At 39.3% G+C, this 6181-nt stretch overlaps 1 non-coding gene across 1 annotated transcript; it reads right to left on the minus strand.

The window, feature by feature from the left end:
• Nucleotides 1-445: 445 nt before the first annotated feature.
• Nucleotides 446-552, minus strand: LOC112088289. The gene has a single exon (XR_002900453.1). It is a non-coding gene; the product is annotated as a small nucleolar RNA R71 (small nucleolar RNA).
• Nucleotides 553-6181: the final 5629 nt, after the last annotated feature.

Raw genomic sequence — 6181 nt, forward strand, 5'->3', positions numbered from 1 at the left:
CACATTGAGAGGTTGGGTATGGATCAAGGGCAACAGGTTCATGGTGGTAATGGAAAACACCAGAATCAGCAAGAGCCTCCACCACCACTTCCAAGAACAGTTGTAGGAGCTGGTGTTGAGGCCAATGCTCAGGGTCAGAGACATGGGATTCAGGCTCCAACACCTGAAAACGATTTTGAGATCAAGTCTAGCTTAATCAACATGGTGCAATCAAACAGATTCCATGGCTTGGCATTAGAAGACCCATTAGATCACATTGACAACTTTGATAGAGTTTGTCATCTAACTAAGATAAATGGAGTGAGTGAGGACAATTTTAAGTTGAGGATATTTCCTTTTTCTCTAGGAGACAAAGCTCATCAATAGGAAAAGTTTCTTCCTCATAGATAAGTCACAATATGGGAGAGAATTTCTAACCAGGTTCTTCTCTTCATCAAGAACATCAAGGTTGAGAAATGAAATCTCAAGTTTCATTCAGAATAACCATGAATCATTTTGTGAGGCTTGAGAAAGATTTAGAGGGTATACCATGCAATGCCCTCACCATGGATTCTCAAATGCTCAGCTGCGACGTACCTTCTACAGAGGTGCTTTACCAAAGGTCAGACTGCTCTTGGACAGAACTTCGAATGGTAATTTCATGATCAGGGAAGTCAATGACACCATTACCCTTGTGGAGAATGTTTTTCAGAGTGATGAGCTGTATGGATCAGAGTTTGACAGGAATTCAAGAGGAGCTGTGAGTGCTGAAGAGGAAAGGACAAGGAAAGATATCAAGTCTCTCAATGAGAAGCTAGATAAACTTCTCATAGCTTCTTATAAGTCAGTCAACTATATTTGAGATGTGAATCGTGTGTTTCAAGACACAGTTCAAGGAGAATTCATCACAGCTGAGGTAAACTTTGTAGGTGGCCAACAAGGTTACCAAAAGGGCTTTACCTACTACAAGAATCCCCCAATCCAGAATTTTTATCCTCAAAACACTCAACAACACGGTTTTGTCCCTTTCCAACAGCAAAGTCTCCAACATCATTCAGGGAATAAGGATAAGAAAGTGTAGAACCTGCTCCAACAAATCCTCCAAGGTCAAGCAAGTGGTGCCATGGACTTCAACAAGAAAATGGAAGAGATCCACACCAAGGTGGATTTCTCTTATTCTGATCTTAATACTCAGCTTGCAACATTGGCTTCCAAACTAAAGACTCTAGATAACAACAAGGGCCACTGCACTTCTCAAGCTCAAGGATCTTTACCAGGGACATCAGTTACAAATCCAAGAGAATACTGTAATGCAATCCTCTCAAATGATGAGAATCATGCTGCTCTCCAAGAAATTGAGGATCTTCTCCATGGCAATGTCTCAAGTGAAAACGCCTGACAAAGGATAGTGAGGACGCCATCATAGAGGAGTTTGAGTTCCTGTTCTGTGATCTCAATAAGGACATTGAGAAAGAAGGAGGGGATGCAGCTTGTTTTGATATGAAAAAGAATGATTCTGAGATTGCTGAAGGAAAGGATCAGAGAATGGTTCAAGGAAGGACATCGGATGGAGTCTCTAGCACTGATTCAATAAGGGTGAAACTCAAAACTATTCCAAAGCTAGGTAATCCAGGAAAATTCTCCATCTCATGCTCTCTTGGAAGCATGAAAGTGGATAATGCTTTATATGATTCTGGATCAAGCATCAATGTAATGTCTTTAAACATGCAGGAGAGACTAGGGATCAAGACTCTAAAGCATCACCCCATCTCAATCACCTTTGGAGATTCATCCTCAAAGAATCCATATGGAATCCTTGAAGACTACCCACTGAAGATTGGTGAATTCACAATTCCAACTGACTTTGTGGTAATGAAGAAGAAGAAGACCAAAGAGCTTCCTTTTGATAACACCTGATTTTGACCACTTTTCACCATTGATTTCAAATGATTTTTCAAAGGTTTTACTTTGTTTTATGAACTTTTATTATGATTTCCATGTATTTGTAGTTTCAAGGCTCTTTTCAGGAAACTTAGGGAATATAATGGCAAAATGGAAGAAATCCACATTTTTAGCTCAGAGTCAGACCTTCAGAAGTTCAGCCTCAAATGAAGACTTTTTCACCGTCTGATCCAGCTCAAATTTGGCCACATTCAAGAGGAGCCAACCACCTTTCCATAGCACTTTACATCACAAAGATCCAACGGTGCAATCAAAAGATACATGGAGAACAAGTTGATCCAGTTCACCTGTCCCGGAAGACTCTCACCCGCGGGAAACACATGTTTTACCTGCCCTGGAAGACTCTCACCCCCGGTGGACCTTAGGACGAGCCACAAGGCCCAACATCAAAGCCCACTTCGCCATTTCTCTTCAAAGAAGCCCTAAATGAGACCTGGAAGACCTTAGGACCTATAAATACATTGTTTAGCAGCCCTAAACGGGTGTGTGCTCCTGTAATGACATTTTGAGCCACCAAACTTTGTTTTTCTAGGGTTAGGCGATGGAGATGGGGATTCTTCCCCAGATCCATTGTTCTTTCTCCTTTTTATCTTATTAACTTTTCTGTTTCATTCTTTTGCGTTCTTCTATGTCTGTCATCATTCATTGCATCATGTAGATTAGTCCTAGAGAATCAAGTTGTTTGAAGATATCGACAAGCATATATATCGATTAGGATTTCTATTGTTCTTAGCCATATTCTGGATCTCATCTCTTCTAAGTTCTTCGTAAAGCATGAGAGTAGATTCATGACCTATTCTCTTAGCCTAGGATCGATCAGAACCACGAGAGTACTGTATGAGATCATCCGTACCTAGCTTCAGAAGAACATAGTCGCTATAGGAGTCGAAAGCTACCTATAGAGAAGATGTGAGCACACGAATTCAATGTCCAATGCATGATCTTAAGCTTAGCATGAGAGCGAGAGTTAATTGCTAGATCTAAGAGATTAGTTGATTAAGGTGACGACAGTTGGTTAATCATACATATGTCTATTCTAGTTCAATGCAGATTCCCAGAAACAGATGAAGATAAATCGCCCGTAAGCTAATTGGAAATGCCACCATACATCGATTAGAGTAAATCGGAGAAGTCTAAATCGCCACCTATGAGTTTAAGAGTCTTTAGTTTGAGTTGATATGCTTTAGATGTTCTTTTAACAATTCATCATGCATTGCATTTCTTGTGAATATTAGATTAGGTTTAGTTTAGGATCTTAACCAAATACCCCAATCTTTTATTGGTTTATGAGTTTACTTACTTCCCAGTTTGTTGTTTCTTGCAGATTAGACATCCTCCCTGTAGATCGACACCCTAAGTCCTACAACTTACATCTGTGCACTTTCAGACACTACGGTTTTATAAATTTAAAACTTTTGGAGGACCAATGGGCTTGTTAAAAAACAACCCTAGGCCCGCAAGCCCACCACCTCTCTTGCTTCGAACTCCTTTTCTGAACACCACAGGAGCAAGGATGGATTTTGATACTCAAAGAGTGATGCTTACTAAGGTAGATGATGAAGTATTTTATCCTCATAAGCCTCCTCTGGCATGGATTTTGTGGAGTTATTGATGCGAGCTAGGGTTGATGTCGCAAAAAAGTTTTATATTTGAAAACCCTAGTGTCTGCAAGTTGTAGTACTCAGGGTGTCGATCCACGGAGAGTTGTCTTTCCTGCAAAAACTTTAAACTGGATTAGGGGATATTCAAAGACCAATGGGGTTTTTGTGGGGTTGTGTGTCACTAAAACGCAAAATAAAACACAACTAAGACTCTACTAAAATGAATGTTGGGCTGACAGGGATATCTTAGGGGATATTCGATTCATGCTAGGGTTCTGAAGCTCATAGGGGGCGGTTTAGACTTCTCCGGTTTACTCTAATCGATGTCAAAGCATTTCCAATTAGCTTCCGGGCGATTTATCTTCATTTATCTTCTGAGATCTGCATGGAACTGGAATAGGAATATGTATGATTAACCAACTCTCGTCACCTTAATCAACTAATCACTTAAATCTGACAATTAACTCTCGCTCTCATGCCAGGAATAAGATCATGCTTTAACCATTGAATTCGTCTGCTCACAACTTCTCTACAGGTACCTCTCGACTCCTGTAGTGACTATGTTGTTCTGAAGCTATGTTCTGGCAATCTGATACAACACTCTCATGGCTCTGATGCCTAGGTTCAATAGTTAGATCGCGAGTTTAACTACATGCATTATAACCTACTTAGAAGAGATGAGATCTAGAATATGGCTAAGAAGACAACAAAAATCCTAATCGAATATGGAATCCCCTTCGATGGATCCCTTAAACCCAACAACTAAATTACTCTTTCATGATTAAAGAAAGAATAAGCAAAGAAAGAAATAGCATAAACTGAATAGATGAAAAAAAAACAACAAGGGTTCATGAGAAGAATCTCTATCTCCCTTACCTAAAACTAAGAAATAAAAGTTGGGTGCCTCCCTAACAAGCGGAAATGAGAACACACAAAATTAGGTCTTATAAAATACATATTTATAGGTCTCCAAGTGTTTCTGGTCGTCCTTAGGGCTTATTTTGCAGAGAGAATGAGTTGGGCTTGAAAACGGTCATTTGGGCTGAAAATGGGCTTGTCACAGAATTGGGCTCTCCAAGGCTGGTAAATGTGAGTTCACCATGGGTGGAGGCTCTGAGGCGTGGCCAAGATAGTGTTCACCACGGTTACGAGCTCCTGGACCACGGTGGTTGGCTTATGATGTCCAAACTTCATTCCTTCTCTTGCTTCTTTCGCGAGACTATAGAACATGTCTTCAGTAAATTAGAAATAACTTATGATCCAACCGTTGGATTGTGTCCAATCGAATTGCATAAGAAATCTGGTTGTCTCCTCTATCCTGTGTTCATATTTGAGCTTGATCAGATGTGAAACTTCTTACGGTCTGAAATTGGCCAAAAGTGGAATTTTCTCCAATTTGCATTGTCTTTGCCTAAGTAACCTGAATTTTTTTTAAAACTCCAAAACATGGAAAACACTTATAAAACCTTCAAAACTGATTGAAAACACCTGCATAATATTAAAAGTGATCCATAAATATGGACAAAATCAGGTGTTATCAACTCCCCCAGACTTAAACGTTTGTTTGTCCTCGAACAAAACAAAAAAATCTAAAGCTAGAAAAGATGTTTGAAAATTGCAGGAACTAACAAAATCTCAAAGACCATGCTTCTAAACTAAAGTCAATCATATGCTCAGATTAGGTATAGTCTAGACAATTCTCACCAAAATACAGGCATAAATAGTCCGTTGATCCGTTATGCAAAATTCTAGACACTTAAACATATCTTCCAGTTAGTTCGCTATTAACATTTATTAAAGGTTTCAGTGATTCTCATCAAAAGGACTTTAGTAAAGCAATCAAGGCTAGATATTCAAAATGGCTCTTTCATGGGTGAGGTTTTTAGTGTTTAGGGTTATTTTTTTGTGGAGAGACAAGAGAGGATGGAGTTGTTGATATCCACATTTTCCAGTCACATTCTTCTTGCCTTAAGATTTCTGATCTCCTTTCTTCAGGCTCACCTAATAACTCCCCCAGACGTAGATTTTTGTCCAGGTTTTAAAACCAATGATCCACCAATGAATACTTGTAGACTTATCCAAATAATTTCGGCTATCCCAGACTCCTTATGCTTTTGGTTTCCATTCCTTTCTTTTTTTTTCTTTTTTTTTTAAAGAGTAAACCGCCTTTTAACATAGAGTCTTGGGGAGCACGAAATTTTACCTTTTTGAATGAGCTTTTTGAGGCACCATTAAGCTTTCTTGGATTTCTGATACTCCTCTTTCCCAATTTCCTTCAGTCTTTCTCTTGAGTGACTGAAAACTATGTTGTTCCTCCCTCTCCGGCGTTTTTGCACATATCGGTCGATACAAACTAAAGAGAGAATGTATGAAGTTTGAATATAAAGGTTTCGGTAAAGGGTGTGGTAGCAGCTAAATATTAACTGGCCATCTAGGACAACAAAGAATGGTAACAATAAGGTAAAGATGTCCTAGATGTATATCATGATGCCTGCTAAAACCAATGATGAGAAAATTAGATGTTAAGATTAAGTTCAAGTAAAATGAGCTAGTATATCCTGGCAGGAAAGATAACCATGAATAGAAATCCTCTGGTGGGAGTTCGAAGTGCAAGTACTCTAGCTACCGCCTAGTCTAGT

This window comes from Eutrema salsugineum, unplaced genomic scaffold, assembly GCF_000478725.1.
Source record: "Eutrema salsugineum unplaced genomic scaffold, Eutsalg1_0 scaffold_15, whole genome shotgun sequence".
Lineage (NCBI taxonomy): Eukaryota > Viridiplantae > Streptophyta > Magnoliopsida > Brassicales > Brassicaceae > Eutrema > Eutrema salsugineum.